Source organism: Dinoponera quadriceps, unplaced genomic scaffold (genome assembly GCF_001313825.1).
Source record: "Dinoponera quadriceps isolate SergipeBrazil2010 unplaced genomic scaffold, ASM131382v1 scaffold458, whole genome shotgun sequence".
NCBI classification, from domain to species: domain Eukaryota; kingdom Metazoa; phylum Arthropoda; class Insecta; order Hymenoptera; family Formicidae; genus Dinoponera; species Dinoponera quadriceps.
In genome coordinates, this window is record NW_014554796.1 from 817368 (window position 1) to 836073 (window position 18706).

Sequence of the window (18706 nt, forward strand, 5' to 3'; positions counted from 1 at the left end):
CGCCCCCCCACCCTCTCGATCGCCGGAAGTCGAGGATCTCGTCGACGAGCAACTGTCGGTCCTCCTCTTCTTCTTCTTCCGACTTGCGATTCCTCCGGTAGTGAGTCGGGTGTCTCTCCAGTGCTTTCAGTGAGTGGTACGCGCGAGTGCGACGAGGGAGAGCCTCAGTTACTGAGCAGAGAGGTCCCTCGAGCTTCCCCGGTGAGCTTACTTTCACTTCCGCTCAGCACGGAAGATGAGGAGCCTACGGAGATCGCGCGCGCGCTCGCATCGCGCGTCCTTTCCGTCGACGGGCCGCTCCTTTAATCGCCGAGTTACAGGATTTCCGTCCAGACTCTCGTCTCGAACTCATCCAGGCCAGCTGGCCGATAATCAGCCGGGCATAGGGAAACGCACGCGGGGCGAGACTTCATTAGGGGTGTAATATTTCCCCCCTCTTTTCTTTCTTCCACCCCCTCCTCCGCGAAGTTTCGCCGCGCAGCTCGAAGTTCCGGTTTGCCTCTTTTTTTGTTTTTTTTATCAAAGGAGTTCTCGAGCGGATTATCGGATTGCGACACGCCGTCCTCGCACTTTGAAAAGGAGAGCGCGGATCGGCGATTCGCAAATAGCCTTCCCTTCTCGCGTCGAGCGTAATTACGCGCGGCGGGAGCCTCGAATTCCGATTTAATCGCGTACGCGAGGTGGTGCCTCGCTTTATGTCGCGTGGTTTATTCCCCGGGGTAATCCGATAACGAAGTCGTCCGGGCGATGCGAGCGCGCGACGCGAAAATATGCATGCTCTGTCACGGGCAACCTGCGTGTCTTTCGGCCGCACGGATCCACCTTTTGCTAATCAATCTCAAGCCCTCTCCTCGGGATGAATTTTAAACTCTCTCTCTTTATTAAGAAAAAAGATAATACATTTCTTTGAGGGATGTAAGGTTGTCTCTCAGAAGTAAGTTTTATTTCTGAGGCGAGTGAGCGAAATGAGCCTCATTTCTTTGCAGTCTCGCGGAAATAGACTTAATTAGTACGATGTTTTTACATCAAAGTGCGAGAAGCAACGTGTGTCTCCACCGTGGAAGGAAGCAGGTTGCCCGTACAAGACCTGAAACACTGCTCGGGGTAATCGGGGGGGGGGGGGTTTTTTTAGNATTACGACACCGAGTGTAAATATTTCAAGTATCCGTGTGTGTGCGTGTGTATATATTAGGTCTACCAGATAGTTCTCTCCGATAAGGACAGTTTTTCGCCCCCAAGGATGAGTCACTCTACAGAAATGGAATCCACAGATTACCATCACGCTGGGAAAAGGTTGTTAGTAACGGTGGAAATTACAATATTGTCCGGTAAATATTAATGAGTGTATTGAAAAACGTATGATTTTTCTTTCAATTAAGAAACGAACAGAACTTTCCGGGCAGACCTAATATGTGCCTCCCTGATATTTCCAATTTGAATTTCTCGGTGCGGTATTTACATTTCAACTTGTTTGTACTCTGACATTTGATTCAACCTAGACGGAAACACTCCACGGAGCGATCCGTTCCACGCAATCCCCCCTCCCGCCCTCTCAATTACCTCGAGCGGCGTACCAATTAACACAAATGTCGTCACACATAGTTTTCTTTCCATCTTGTGGAGCACTTGGGGCCACTTTTAATCGCAACGTCCAAAGAGAAACGCGGCTCGTACGAGACTGTGTGTTTCCTCTTTCCCCCCCGTGCGTATCTCCCTCTCTCCCCCTCTCTTTCTCTCTCTCTCTCTCTTTCTATTCTCTTTCAAACTTTCCACAATCTGGTAAATCAGCAATTTTAAACCGTGTTTTAAGAGTTGCGCCAACTTTAAAGCAACGAAGTTTCCCTAACGACTGCTCTGTATCCTTGGTGCGGCGAGAGGCGAGAAAATCTCCCCCCCCCCCCTCTCCGGTTGATCTCGTTAAGCGAGATCGGAAGTAACGGCGAACGATTTCCGGCGAAATCCGCCTATCTCGTATTTCCGGTGCCGCGCGTTGAAATTCGCGCACACCTCGCAGGGCGCAGTTGCGCGCGAAATTAACCCCGGCGGGACTCGAAGGCGATAATCCTCCTCCCTCCTCGCGCATTCCGCTCGGGAGGGACAGAAGCGTCCGGCGCTGCGTCGTTCCATATTCTCGGCGTCTCCTTCTGCGAGCTCGAACGAGCATTCGGCGGCGCAGTGAAGAAGCACGCGAAACGACGTCGTTAATTAGCAAACGGAATCGTCCTCCCGCGCGGCGGGAGAGCCGCGTTGAGGAGAAAATGTGCTGTCGTTCAAGCGGTATTCACTTGAGTCGAATGATTATCTCAGTATACTGCCTGGCAAATATCCGCTTGAAGTAGAGGTGTAAACGACTATAATAGGATACTTCCTAAGAGTAAATAGATATTGACTTTTACGAGTTAATACAATTGCGTCAAGTAGGAGAGAAGGTGGCGTTAAGGCTGCTGTAGGTGTAACGGCTTTTCTTAATGTCTCCGCCATTAGCTGACGAAATTTAGTGATTACACTGAGAAGATTTCGTCCAATTTAATCAATTTAATTGCATCCAAATAAATTCCATCATTGGTACGCCCCGAAGGAACTAATGTTTCGATTAATAAGGACGATTGTTAGACTTTTCGACGAATATGCACCTTCGTCTTAGATAAAAGATTTGTTTGAAACGAAAGATAATTTTCTTGCAAAGAGATGATTTGTTTCATTTTACATTTTTATTTATCGTACTGTAGCCAAGTAATATTTCATTCGGTTTAAAAAATATTATTTCCTATGATAGCGTTCTTTTCGTCAAATAATCGAGTTTTCTTGAATGAGACAACAACATTTTTATTCAAATAATATTTCGTATATGTTGTTTCTATGGGAGAAATTTTAGTCAAATAAATAGAAACACTAAATCTAAAGAAACGCTTTTCTCCGTGTATATACTATCTCATTCTTTTTGAACTTGGGTATCATCCAAATATATGTACACTTGAGTGTTTTTTGTTATTTAACATTTCATTACGCTGTACATATTTCGAAAATTTTTTCGAAAAATTATACAATAGCATGATATTTGGTTTGCTAATGTAGCTCTCTACTAAAATAGATTTAATACGACGCCTTTTTCGAGGTTGTCACATCGAAGTAGTTATTCCATAAGTCGATAATTTAAATTAAATTTTAAAGTCTTCGTTTTGCAGAAACTGCCTTTCTGACAATTTGCATCTGCCTTCCAACAAGAGTAAGTCAGTAACTACATTAAAAACTCACGGTTATATTTATTGCTGTTCTTCCTAAGAATTTCTTTTGAATACAAATGTAAATTTGCAATAAAATACTGTGCTTTTCAAACGAAACTAATTTTCTTAATTTTCGTTAGTGGTAGGCCACATTAGCACTGTTGTTCATCTTCGACCTATTAAGCAATGACGCCACATTTTTTTCATAAATAACGTCCTAAGTAATCAATATTTCATAACTTTGAGTTTAGAACAAACTGAACAAGACTTTGACGGTTGTAATCGCCAAGTTTTCAATTAAAAATATTATTAACAAAATTATTGTACAAAATTATTGTAAAAAATATAAAAGAAACGGCGGCAGAGGGGGGGGGGGATAATATCCACCTTCTCCTCCATTAATCTCAATACTGAGAACGTCAGAAATTATTTTTGGAAAATATTTTCCGGACCGAAGATCTAAATTTCAACCATTCGATTTCTTCAATGGTAAAGAAGGTATATTACATAATTCGCGTAAATTCTTTTTTAAATTTTCAACCGTTTTACACTCACATTCATTAATCTATTATTTACAAATCAAGCCGTTACTGCGTTCAAGTAAATATTTACTACAAGTTATTAAGCTACATTTCGGAATACATTTATAATTAATTAAATAAAATTAAAATGTTTGATTCAAAAGGCTAAAGAACGGGGAAACACGTTTCCTCCATTTCAGCGCTTTAATATCCCGGCTATTCCTCTTCTTCCGTGTGGCGATCGCGAAACAAGATTCGCGACATTTCGAATATCGCGCGGGTCGAGCTAACCTCGGGACTCGCGTTTTCGTGACCGTCGGCTTCTCGCGCGCATAGGACGCGTAAATCCAAAAGGAAACGAAAAATGAGAATGCGACTATTACAGCATCGCATCAGCGACGTATCGGCGGCGCGACTTTCACGCGACGCTTTAATTATCCCGGCGGGATGAAATGTTGCGTTTCACCGGGCGTTATCGCGAGCGATTATTTTCCGCCTCGCGTTCGCGTTCGTGTCAACAATGGCGCGCGTGCGAGACCGACGGAAGTAGTAGGGTTTTACGTTTACCTTTGTCTCGTTACCGAAGAACTGACAGCGAGAACGTGTCTCGTTGAAGACACGAAGGGGGGACGAAACGCGCTCCGGTAAACTTGGGCGCGTTAATGAGATATGGGACTCGCTTCGCGAAGGAGCCTTCGTTCCGCCGGCGAGTGAAAAGAAAGCTGTACCTGCCATTTGTGTAAATAAAACGACGCGCTGTTAGCGAATTGGCTTTTCCTGCCTTGGCGCTCGTTAAGTCGCTCTCGCGAAGAAGGTTGGCGTATTTTCTTGTTTTTGCGCGCTTCAACGCCGGGATCGTTTATTCGATCTGAAATCCGGCGCGACGGGGAGACACGACAGCGACGACGTTTCCTGCCGCATTTTCCCCTTCGGATCGCGGAATTGAGGCGGACGACAGCGTGATAACGCCGCGCCCCGCGGAAATGATTTTCGTCCGTTCGGCCGGCCGATCAATTAAATTCTTAATTGAATTCCATTATCGAGCGCGCGATCCCCGGCGTAATAAATAAACGGGGAGGGAGGGGAGGCGTTTCGCCCCGTCAAGTTTGTTCCGGTTCGAGGGCGACGAACGTCCACGCCTTGCTTCGAATTATTTTCCCCGCAACGTGCGTTTCCGAAGCGCAGCCGGTCTCTTGCAAAATCGAAATCCGACGGGACGAAAATAGCGGCGACGTAACCACCGACGGCGAAATCGCGTCGTGACGCGCGTGAGGATGCGAAAGTATCACTTTTGACTCGATCCGATCTCTCTTTCTCTATCTTTCTTCCTTCCTTTCTCGAGTCCTCTATTAAATACAGTCGACACGTGCGCGACCTATCAGAGGGGAAAGAAATCTGCTGAATTATTTCCAGCTCATCCGCAAAACGCGAATTATCGGCGATCGCATTGCGCGATTCACGCAGAAAGCGCGGTCAATGCGTTGCTATACGTGCGAATGAAATAAAATGGTTGAAATAATCTCGCGAACCGTTGCGTATCACACACACGATATTATTCCCTTTTATTGCGTTACGCGCAAGCAGATTGCTCTTCCGCGACGAGAGAGATAATTGCGGAAAATTGCGCCAACGAGACAGAATCAGTCTGCGCTAGTGCGATTTATATAATTAGTAAAAGAATTTTCACGCGATTGTTATTGATAATAATAATAGTAACAACAAAAGTAGCAAAGGGAACGTCGCTATCTGGTTTGCGAGAGACGAGAAAACGCTATTGCGCTGTGATTTCATCGTGATGATTTTATTAATTGTAATTTGCGAGAAGGACGTTTCGGTCTGTTGGAGACTCCCCTCATCTAACGAAGACGCAGCAATTAGTGGCAATAAAAAATTTCGAAAAAGGAGATAACTTTCCCCAAACCGTACCGGGGAAACCCGTTTGGTTGACTCGAAAGAATTGTTTAAATATGAGCAAACATATGTTTCGATCGTGAGAGCCAGAGAGAATTTGATTCTCTGTACGAAAGTTTTGTCTTTCTTTTGATTCTTTCGAACCTGTTTCATTTTTGTTTCAGAGAACAAAATTTTGGCTCTCGCTATCACGGGATTCGTTTGCCAATATCCAAAACAGCGTTTCGTTGGAATCAACTAAATGAGTTTCTCAGTATAAGCCGAACGGTCGCAGGATCGGTGGAAGAAATAATGATAATAATAAAATTAACGAAGAATCATACACTTTTTTTACCGTTTAATTTATAATATCAGTGGTAACAATCATATATGCATAATGCTACTATTACACTTCTGATTAAAAGCGTAAGAAAAGTATAATTGATGCCGAAACTAACTAGAATTTCTCTCGGTGTGTCGATCGACCGAGCGGCCACTGTCGTTGCGGTAAAAAATTTTGTGTTAAAAACGGTGTACTGAAACTTTGTGTTACTTCAGCAAGGTGAATACGTTACGTTAAAAAGTAATAATGTTGACAATGTAAGTGCGTCGATTTAACGTTACATTTGTGTGCTTTTTAACACATTCCCCGTGTTAAAGTAACACGAAATTTCAGCGGACCGTTTTTGACACCAAACTTTTTCACTGCATAGGCAAGTGGTTGTTCGGTCAATCAATAACGCTGAGAAAAATTCTTTTAGTTACCTTCGGCCTCAGCTATATCTTTCTTACGATTTCAACCGCGAAAAGAAGCAGCAGCGATACGCACGTGTCCGTTGTTATCACTGACTTACTATTTGAGTAAGAAAACTTGAGAAACGATCCACTGAGATTTCTGTGTGTGGGGAATTTATTATTAATTAACATGGGGAATTTATTACTAATTAAAGGTGCGCAAATATAAATTAAATCAGCATATTCACCTTGTTAACATGTTAACTTTCCAACATATTCATACTCGTTGAAGCGGAACCAAATTTCAGCGGGTCGTTTTTAACACGAAACCTTTCACCGTGCGGTGACACTGGTAGAAAAATCAATTCTCGATTTAGCGACTGTAATTCCTTCGCTGTCATAATAATTGCAGTTGCAAGCACCGAATATTACTCCCTCATCGTAGCTCGTCCAGAATGCAATAAACTCGGAGATTATAGTTTCGAAAATCGAGTCGAGCCTCTCGAACTCGGAACCGGTGCGAATTGCGACCGGCATTCCAACGGTAAGGAGACACTTGCAGTCGCAATTTCACCGTGCGTGCGTATGCACACACACACACACACACACACACATTCGTAATTATTCTTGCAAAAAATGCGCGCGTAAAATTGCGAACAGAATTCCGCGTCCGACTCGCGCCAGACGGCGCAATTCGAAGTGCTCCGCCGAATTCTTCGAACGGTTGCTCGCTCGCTCGCCGTCGAATCTCGCCTCGACTTTGTTAATCATTCTATTTTCGCCGCTCTATTTCCACCCTATCTCGCATTCTCATTCCCACGTGTCACGCGAGAGTCCACCGGCCGGTGGCGGGGATGTCGACGAGCAGCGACAACGAACGTCGGGCTTTTCCGCCCTCGGGTCGCGCGGTGAATTTAATTTTACCCGAAAAACGCGTTACGCCAAGAGCGCGCCCGGAAACACGTGCCAAAACCAACTTTGTTTCGGGGTTGTCAAGCCCGACGGTATCGCGCCGACATTGACACCCGGGCAGCCGGGGCTGCTCCGGTCGCCGATCGACGCATCGACGGATACGCTCGAACGGAAAGTAGGCCGACGACGCTGAGAAAAGCCGCAGCTGCGCGGAAAAAAGGGGGAACGCGCGCACGCTCGCGCGCGTGAGTGTCGAAGTTCGGGCCTCCGAAGTGAATTGTGAATATGTGATACGTCTGGAATGTTATTCGTTCTCTGCATAATTCCGTAGCGCAAAATCGAGTAAATTTCGAACGCAAAATATCCCGCAAGAAAAGCCATTTTTACTCATCTAAATATGCTCCATTCTGTTCCGATGACTTTCCGCGGACTTCTCTCTGCGAATCTTCATCCCTCTTTCGTACGCTTCGATCATGATCTTTTCTGATTGACGTTATTGCAGACAATCCACTTTTCATCGGCAGTGATCATCCGCTTGAAAAATGGTGCGTTTTCGTGGCGTTCGAGCGGCGAATCGCAAGCTGAATTTCGGTTTCACTTAATGTACGACACTTCAAATGTTTGATACATAGGAAAACAACTGCGCACGACGTCCGACGGAATTTCGCTATGGAATTATGCATAGACCCGATATAATTCGCGTGGAGACACGTAACGAAACCAAATGAAAGAATTTAATATTTTATGAGGACGAAATGAAAACAATACGGCGGAAAAGAAAATTGTTGGAGTCGAGTAAACGTAATTTAATTTTTCAGTCTCTCAAGTCAGGTAAAATTTTTATAAATTCACGGGTATTTGTATGATGGCTTGTTTAGCAAATATTCACCTGAACGCAGTAATATCTTAGTTTGTAAATGTTATTGAACGTAAATAAATTGTCCTAAATTCAAGATGGTATTTAATTAGAATTATATAATACTTCTTTTCCGCCGATGAACACCTAGCGGTCCGAAACCGACATTTTTATCCGTAAATGAATATTTTCTAAAAGTGAATTCTGGTATTCTCAATATTATAAATTTAATATTTGTCGCAATTGTTTTAAGATACAAGTAAATGTCTACTTATTTCGAAGGAAATGTATATTGCGTATAGTCAATTGTATTCCTACTTCTCGCAAATATTTGCCAAGGAATATATTGGAGTAACCATTTTGGGATTCTTGAATCGAGTGAATATTATTTGTGAGCACTTTTTTTTTCAGTGTAAGAAAAAGAAACGATAAGAGCCGATAGCAGGTCTGATTTGCATTTATTTATAATACACTCGCGGGTGTGAATTACTTCGGGTGTGAATCATATCGGAACATTTCGGCCGTGTCTTGCAAAGTGTCCTCCGAAGATACGATATTAAAATAATTTGTATCCGCGTGCACAGCATAAGTATATGCAAATTAGAGACTTACCGTTGGCTCTTATTATTTCTCTTTCTCCTTTTTTTTATGTTTTTGATTTGATTTAAAAGGAGCCCTGCAAATCATTTCTTTGAGATACAAAACATGAACGTTTTCTTGTTCTCTTTTAGTTTCGCGGTTCGGGAATTTAACTGTCGACTTGCTGAGCTTTGTGGTTCGATCGCTTCCCACGTGGCATTGAGCGATGACAGACGTGAACGTATGCGGAATACGTTCAGAAGGAATATCCGATCTCGTGTTTTTGTGAAGTGTTCACTCGAAGGGAAAGAATTTTTATGCGGTCATACGGTCGCGCGATATCTTCTATTTAATACCGATTGATTAATCGCGCCGATTATTCTAGAAAGGTGCATTCATTCCCCGCGTGTTTTTCCCCGTCGGAATCTACAAAAATATACAAAAATACGGTTCTAAAGCCGTGAGCAAACAATGACGAGCCATTTCCGACGTGTAATGACTCTTTTTGAAACGAATGACGAGAGACGAGCGCAACGCCGATAATCACGTTCGCCGGAGACAATAATTGCTCGATCGCTTAATTTGATTGCCCCGCCGGACCTTCCGGCCTGGCGGAAATATCGGCCGTGTTAGAAAACGCATTTTTTGTTTCTGCGAGAGCGTATTTCACATCACGTTTTTCGTCATGTCGTTCGATGAAGCTCGTCGCTGCATACGAGAAACCGGGGCTCCCTTGTCATGCTTTTTACATTTTTTTTACATTACCAGTAAAAAGAAAAAGATATACATTATTTCACAATGTCATGTACGTTTTAATATAACTACTCCCTTTAGCTTTTAGGAGAAAAAATATTAACCTTGTATATATACAGGCGATATATTTATATATAACAACTTTCTCGCGTATATATTTATATATAATAACTTTTTCCCGTATATATTTATATACGAAAAAGTTATTTAGCTCTAAGCAAAATCGTTTAAATAGAACAACCCCATACCCAGGATTGGTTGTCATATATTTTTCATATATGAAAGAAACAAGAGATACATAGTTTCTGTTCCAGCAAATAAAATTCCAAAAAATAAATTATATTTGTAAACAATGTTGCAATAACAGTTAAGTAAACATAGGAAAAATGAGCTAAAATTGTGACATTTCTTACGACTATTGAGAAATTGCGACCGGTAATTTCAAAATCAACGGGACAATTGATGAAAAGTGTTCGTAAATATCTCGTGCAATGCGTAAACCGGGAGCCATTTTGTACACCCGACTAACACGATACCGGCAATCTATATTATAGAGAAGAATATATTCCTTTACTTTTTAAGTGAGCCGTGAGTATGTAAGCTGTCACGACAACTAACCCGTGTGGCTTCCAGCTCCGGTTTGCCCTTTTACATGAGATATAAAAAAAGGTATTATTCGGTTTAACGATGCAGCCGACGTGACCCGCGGCTGTTCCGAGAGATGCGAAGGTTGTAGCGAAATCAGCGGGAATTGTATCCGCGACTTCACGAGTTTTGCAAAAGCGACGAATAGAAAGCGAAAGAGAAAAAGGGACAGTGGAAATAACGAGTCGATAGTGGAGAAGGAATCGAGGTTTCCTCTGCGTAGCTAACGATCTTTGTTACTCGTAACGATTCGTTTAATCCGATAATAGTCACTTTTGTTTTTTTACATAAACGACCAACATTTTAGACCTCAATTAAAAGTAGCTATTATTAAGAAAATATAATATATTATCGATTGCTCTATGCTTTGTTATTATTTGGGGACGTTGTAGGTACATATTTACTCGCTACTTTTTTGAAAAAAAATGAGGAGAGACGAAAAAAATATTTAAGAAACGGGAGAAACGCATCAAGTGTCTTATTTATGACAGTCTAATGAATGACGATATCAATTTAAAAAAGATTGTTTTATTGCCTATTTTCGATGGGATAGCATATTTAAAGGTTTATAAAGAATAATCATTAAAAAAGGTTGGAAATATATAATATTCATTTTGCAAAAATGTAAAACAAGGCTAAACTGGAGTTACTAATATTGATTCAGGATTGTAGAAAATGTTTTACTTTTATATTTCTTTATTATATTATATAAATGAACAACATAACATATATTTTTAAACCAAAACATTATAAATTGTAAGAATGCAGATATTTTTTATGTTAAAAATTAAGTAATAAAATGTTACCCAGTGTAAATTCAGGATAATAATAAATTAGAATGAGATTTTATATGTATTCATACGTAATAAGCACCAAATAGAAACTACATTATATTTGTGTAATGTATAATTTCTCACTCAATAATCTAAATACAATATAACGTACGTATGAATGAGAAATGATAACATAGACAAGAAATGATAACGTAATGTGAATGTTACTTGATGTTTAGTAAGTTACTAGGTGTGAGTATATTCATTCTAGCTTATTATTATCTCGCGTTCATAATATAAACTCTTACCATGCTTGACTAATTTTATAACGTGAACGGTCGCTTGGGGTCACTCTGTACTTCGAGTTTTTGCAGGCTACTATGAATAAGGATACTATGAGTAAGACGGGTCACAGTCAGTTCTTGTCGCACAGATTAAGTCTCGAAATGTCCAAATAAAAACTAAGCATGAATTTCCGATCAGTAAAAAAGACCCACTGCGACGTGAGCTATAAATCAGTTTTTACAATCTTGAATCAATATTACTGATTTGATATGACGGCGATTTAGCTTTATTTTATATTCCTATAAAATGAACGTCATCTAATAACATCCAACCTTTTTTAATAATTATTCCCCACAAACTTTTAAATAAGCTACCCTATCGAAAAAAAGCACTAAAATTTTCCGACTGCTGGGGTCTGAAATGACCCCAGGTGACTATTCCCGAGTTAAGTGATCGCAACGACTATCCGTCCGGTACATCATAACTACGAACAGTAGAAAGTATTGTCGTGGATATAAATCCGAATCAACTGAGATATCAGTTGAAGTGATTTATGAAACGCTGAGAAAAACGATAGACGACGCTTAGGACGCACAGCACAACAGCCATTTATTCTCCCGACGTTTTTCAATTGGGTCACCGGACGGATGAAACGTTATTAGGAATCGTGTCGCATCGCATTGTTACATCGTCGCGTTTCTTTCTTTCCCGAAGTCGCGGCCGAGAAACGTCGGTATAATACCGGATAATTAATTGTAATGAAGTTCATCAAGTCCGTCGCGTGCTTCGTGAAGTTTCGCGTATTACAATGCCTCCTCGTTTCACATCATTCAGGATCGTGTATCTCCGCGAGGTCTTCGCCGAAAGCTATTTCCAACGTCGGCGATGCGAAGGTGGACGCGCTCTGACGAAACCTGCCGTCGTGCGCGCGGTTCGCTTTTAATTTCTCCGAAGAGTTTGCAATGTTACCGGCTTCTTTAAACGTTACGGCGCTTCTTTCGCGCCCCGACGAGATCAATTTTAATCCCTTCGGGGACGCGCCTTAGCATATTCTGCCGGTTTTAACGCGGATTCATGCTCGGAGTTCGGCTACTCCCACGCCGCATTACCAGGACTGATTAAGACCGGGGCTCTCAAACTTCTTCTTCGACGTACTGAGTGTGCAAAGCCCGGCGAGAACGCGAGCAAATTGCATTGTTAATTCCTCGTACTTGACGTACTTGACGTACTTGACTTTTATCGGGAAAGGCCAGCCGCGTGGCCCTCGTCGCTCGGCTCTCCGCGGAATTTCGAGAACATATTCCGAAACGTACGCCGCACTCCGGCAAGTTTGCCGGTTAAACAAATTACGGACGATTTCAATTATAACGAGCACCGACCGGCGTGAATTTCAACCGCGGCCCATAATTAAAATGACTAATAATCACACCGTGAATTAACGTCGCTGCCGAAATAATAATTTTTTCCGCCTCCGATCGGAGATTTATTTTCCCTTCAACCGGGGCGAGATAATAACGGCGCCATGTGAAACCGCCTCGTTAAATTCCTCCGTTTGATATCGCGGTTACTAATTGAAACGGTTTTGTAGCGGGTTTGTGGCCTTTGTTCTTGCGAATAACCCGAATGTAATTTAAATCGTAATAATGAATTTGAACGTAGCGCAGCCGTCGCGCTCGGCGTATATTATTGTCGTGCTTTCCGATAGATCGAGGGTAAACAGGCCGCGTGCACGCGACGCGCGCCGAATTATTAGCGCATTTGCTACGTAGTATTTGGGAAATTGCTCGTTAACGCCTTAATTCGCTTCGTGGGTGGCTGTACACCCGAAACCGCCGGTCGAACCGATGAACATCGAGGCAGAGCGCGTGACCAACGTACGGATACGCTACTTCGGCGATGCGTCTCTCCGGTCGACAACCGCTCCTTCCGACCGCCACACCTAATCCAATCTCATTGTTGCTTTCGCATAGCTGCTCCCTCTTAATTCACCCTCCGTCCTCTCTTCGTGCGATTTATGTTTATCTATCTCTCTTTCTCTCTCTCTTTTTCCGCGCCCGAAAAGGGGAAATTGTACCTCGTGTGTGCCACGAGGTGGTAAATTATATTATCGATGGCCAGAATATAGTGAATTTTATTTTTTAATTAAATTATTTTGTGCTTGTAAAAATGTAACTTCCAAGGCTTTGTCTAATATAAATAATCTCACCCGTGCACTCTTCAATGAGACTGGCAGTAGTTCCGTTATTCATTATATTATATTAATAAATCGACTGTGTATGTTTGGTGCAAATATTTTAAAGCAATACAAATAACTAGAAAGATACTTATTGGTTTTAGCTTCTCTCTACCAATATGCAATAGACAATAAGTTACAAAGCACATTTCCGATAACCGGTTGACATGCGCGAAAACCAGCTGCACTCGTACAGCGCTTCGCACTGAATTAACTTAATTACTCAACCTGCTCCATCCATTCATTTTTCTGATTTTAATAATTTTATCAATGAACATTATTTTTATTGCGCAAAATAATATATCTTATAACTGTAGAAAATTTCATTCTAATTAATTATACGTCATATAAGTTTATCCAATCACGATGGAGAATATTAAGAGAATATTTTGCTTTATAGAAGAAAAGAATATTTTGGGAGACGTTCAAAAATTTACTCGATTGGTCTCAAAACGAATTTTTCTTTTTATTAATTGTAATATTTTTCCGATTTTAATGAAAATTGAAGACTAGTATTTATGTTCCAAAAGAAACATTTTGCGACCCACCTCGCATTGTTTTTTAACAATAAGTATCTAAATATAACATTTTAACAATCCGCTTCTAATTCCAACCTGCACCTTTTCTGGTAGTTAGGTAATAGCTAAATAAATAAGTCAGCTGATGGTTAAACAAAAGAAATTACAGTAACGGAATAAAACATCATAACTAATTGGAAGGCATTAATGCAACGCTTACTTTTGCATTTTTAAAATAGTTAATCAATACTATTAGAAAGACAATGGTTGACAGTACTATTAGAAAGATAATGGGTGACAATACTATTAGAAAGATAGTGGTTAATACAACACGAAGAAGCTCGACAATGGTATGTTAAATATTTATAAACATGATTTATGATAAATGTTGACATTGTAAAAAGAGAATATCAGTCAAATTTACATAATGTTTGAAAACTCATAAAGAAATAATCGTTTCGTGCACTTTACTGCGCTGACGAATGATACTTTTGGCTGATTGCCCGTGTTAGGCATATGTTTGTAAATATATCACGTGTATCCCGATAGATGCACACGGATGTATCGGAGAAATGATCGTGACGCTCGAGTTTTCTACGTTTTTCTTTGTTTTTCTCATTTTTATTAATTACATATTAATTATAGACTTTTAAGGTTATTTAATTCGATTTTTAAAAAAATACCTAACCGAAGTGAGCACATAAAGAAATATAGCGCGTACAATATTGCCAAATCTTTACAGGTTAGCCTGTTATACGCAGGGTGGCCGAACAGTTACGAAGTTGAGCTTTTAATACATTTTTTATTTATTAATTATTCTTATGTTTTCTTTTTGGCATAACAGAATGTAAAGCTTGGAGATTATTTTATATTAATCATATTCTTTTATATCGTCATGGGAAATCACATCACACACAAATGCCTTCCATTTTCGGCGTCACATAGACGGGCCCTTTCTACGGCATGTTCCATGACAGCCATACACGTCCAATATTCTCCTCTGTCCTGACTGGACGTGGTTTCCTCGATAGTGGCAAGTCAACTACGGAGCCCTGTTGCAGGAAACGTTCAATCAAGCGACGAATCATTGATTCCGAGGGAGAATTTCTGACGTTGACATAAAGGCGATATGCTCTTTGCGTTAAAACAATCGAACGCTGATTTTCAAAATAAAATCGTATGATTTTCGTTTATTATTCGGTAGTGAATTACACGGAAAAAAGGATTTGATAATAAATATTAAAATTTTGTGAATATTTACCGGGCAAACATTCGATTACTGCAATCAAATAAGTTAGTTGGTTCCATATACGATATATACAGTACTGTAATTCCTTATATTACATATTGAATATATTTAGTACGGAATTAAATTATTTGGTTACAATAATCAAATATTTGCCCGGCAAATATTCATCAAATTTTAGTAGTTATTGCCGAATCTTTCTTTCAGTTATAACTACGCTGAGAAAAAGATTTCTTCAAATTTAATCAATTTTATTGCATCCATACAAATTTCATCGACGCGCTCCAAAGAAACCAATGTTTCGATTAACAAGTACGTTCGCTAGACTTTTCAACGAATATGTATCTTCGTGTAAAATAAAAAATTTGTTTGATACTAAAGATAATTTCCTTATGAAGGATTTGTTTCATTTTACCTATTTATTATAACCAAATAATATTTTACTTGATTAAAAGATATTCTTTCAAACAATATATCGTTCTTTTCGTTAATCGAGTCTTCTCTAATGAGGCAATAAAATTTTTACTCAAACAACATCGTATTTCGTATATCGCGTTCTACGAAACCAATTTCCGTCAAATAAATAGAAATACTAAACCTGAAGAAACCTTCTCTCTGTGTATGATCACCAATGACTATTCACTGTTCCCAGTGATAACACGCTGATTGTCTTTGAGAGAGTGCACTTTACTGAATAATCCAGCCAGTAACGAACTATTAAGAAGCTAAGGAAAATTTAATCCGAGCCAGCTAGCCATTAGATTTTGACTCAGGTCGTCTACGTCTGCAGCGAGAAACCCATTTAATTAAATCAACTGAATTCTTGCTTGGGCGAACGAATGTTTCGGTCCTAAGAGTCGAGATTCGGCTGTCCGAACGAAAGGGTTTGCTTCCCCGATCAGGAATTCCGCTGGCCCGACTAAACGAAGCTTTCTCCGTGTACCTGGCTAACCGTTGTCTCCTGCAGCACGACATGAATCTAATCCGCGTGGCGGTGTGCGCTCCGCGCGTTATTAGAAAATTTCCCCGCCGGCGATACCGAGAGATCCCGCGCCACTATATTCGATCCGACAGCTAATTATACGGCGCCGCGCGGCATAGACCGCCGGTTTTATTAGAAAACTTGCCGAACCGTGCCCGGGGAATTGCACTTCTATAAATACCCGTCGTCGTCGCCGCCTTTGCGTCGGCTCGACCGTGATAATGAACGCGGCGTTTGGATCAGGAGAGGAGCTCGCCGGAGGGACGCCATCGGGGAGATATAACACGAGGTGTGTCCTCGTAATTTAATCGCGAGACGTTACACATTCGGTGGACTATCGCGTCGTGGGATCGGTTACGCGTAACAACGACGGAGATAACGAGATTCTGGAAACAGGGAGCTTACGCTTGCTTTTACGACCGGCCGGGCTCTCTCTCTCTCTCTCTCTCTCGCCAATCACACCGGAGCTCCGATAAATCCGTGCGTACCGAGGATTTTATTAAAAACGTTCCCGCCGGATCCGTCCCGGCGATGCGAAGCTACTGCCGACCAGCCATTATCGGAAATCGGTCCGGCCGACGTTCCGCAAATTGCCTCGTCGATCCATCCCTTTGCGAATCCTCCGCGTCGCACGTTGCATCGCGCGCAACGCATTTCGAGCGCCGAAGACACTCCTTGCTATTTCTCGACCGGAATTTCATCGGCAGACGACCCTAACGTTGCGTCGAGTTGAACGAGTTTCTTTCCCCTATCGAGAGAGAGAGAGAGAGAGAGAGGAAAAGCACGCACGCTGCGGTATGAAATATAAATTATAGTTACGTAGAATTGTATTTCGTGCGAATCGTCAAACGCCGCAGCCACGCTCCATTTTCCACGCGAAAGTGCGAATTTATTTATACAGGGAGCCGCTAAGAAAAATATCTTTATCCCCGTGTGTGCGCTGAAAGGTCAGGTGGATAATCGTCGCGTTTCAGGAGAGAATCGAGAGAATACCTCGGACGAGGCCGACCAGCGGGAAAATTGTCGCAGTCGGGGTGGGGGGTGAAAAAGCCGAAAATCGGGCTAATCGACGTTCATCGTTTAATCACGGTCGATTAGCGCGGGGTGCAACGTGAAGTGCGGCTTCCGGATTACCGCGGGCGGGCATCTATCATTCCGGTATCACTTCTCGCTGATTCATATTAGCCGAGCATTACGTCATCAATTACCATTAGCCGAATACGGATGCATTAACGCGCGCGCGCGCGCGATGAAATGAACGATTAAAAGGAGGGAAAAAATTCGCGAAGAGAAGGACGCGACTACCGACTCGCCGGTTGATTAATCTCCACGCACGCTCTTTGCGCTCGTTTATTATCGAAACTCGAGCACGACGAGATCCAGAGATAAGTGGAACGCGGACGTTTTTGCGCAAACATAGATTTCGATAAGAGGCAGGAATGGAGCGGGGAAAGAAGCGCGACAGGCGCTATTTAAGTACGCTCTGTGTGTTTTCGCTTCCGAGTGTATCTTATCATCACGATGACGCGCGAAATGAAATTCTCTTTCGCGAGCGAATGCAATTTCCTACGTCTGCACGACGGACCGGCAAAAAGGAAGGCTACTTAATTTCTTTTTTAATTTTCAACACGAAAGTTCGACCCTTAAGGACGGTTTACGTCGACTCGGGGCTAATGAAAATCAACTTTACGACAGTACTGACACTTCTTAACTCCTCCCTGGAACTTTTAATTCTACACTGAGAGGAAAACTGTGAGAAGTGGAAAACTCTTACTCTCGGTGGGTATTGATATGATATATTTATTTATATTAATATACATACGTTTACATTGGAAAAGAAAACTCTTCGGACGAGAAGATGTAAGACGTTTTCTTAAACCTATAGCTTTTCATAAAGGCACCGTTATCGTCACGTAGCAACACTAAGCAACGCTCAAAATTAGTGGAAGCGTTTGCGTGATTCTCCACAGCCGATGCGGCGTAAATTCTGCGGAAAGGATGCGGTATTTTAAGGGTGAAGCCGCCAAATGTGACATCCCCTCAAAGGTTTAATTTTAACATAGGTTTAATTTAACATAGGGACTAAAATCTCGACTCCGGGATGAGCGCGTCTCGAGGATCTTCTTAAAATTGTGCGAGTTCCATCGTGATGCCAGGCGACGCAAATTCGCGACTTGGTTCGTTTCGCATCCGGGCTCCCGAGATATCACCTGTGAGTGCGGAATTCGCGGCGACACCGGTCGCGAGAATGCCTTCCGATTGTCGGTTAACGTTTCACAAACGCCTCGGCGACTTCCAAAGGACTCGTGCGCTCGGAATAGTTCCGATTGATCGTGGCGAAAAGTCGCGGATGCCGCATCGGGAATGCGGGATCGCGTCACGTGTGGATCGGTAATTGATTTCGCTAATTATTTTCCCAGTTAACCCATTTACTTGTTCGGCTCATTAAGCGCGCCGATGCTGCAGCTAATCCCGTTATCTCGCAGCTCGCAGCTCGACGAAACGGCCGTTCATTCACAGACGTAATAACTTGATTATACATCGAGAGAGAAGA

At 42.0% G+C, this 18706-nt stretch overlaps 1 protein-coding gene across 8 annotated transcripts in view; it reads left to right on the forward strand.

The window, feature by feature from the left end:
* LOC106741891 (cAMP-specific 3',5'-cyclic phosphodiesterase) overlaps positions 1 to 18706 on the forward strand; it is a 496301-nt gene that overhangs the window by 232077 nt on the left and 245518 nt on the right. For 5 of the 8 annotated variants that reach the window (XM_014614294.1, XM_014614295.1, XM_014614296.1 and 2 more), the window contains exon 1: positions 7 to 201. The exons of the other annotated variants lie outside the window; for them this stretch is intronic. The gene's annotated coding sequence lies outside the window, so the exon portion shown is untranslated. Of the gene's footprint in view, positions 1 to 6; positions 202 to 18706 lie in introns of those variants that run through there. 8 annotated transcript variants of the gene reach the window in all.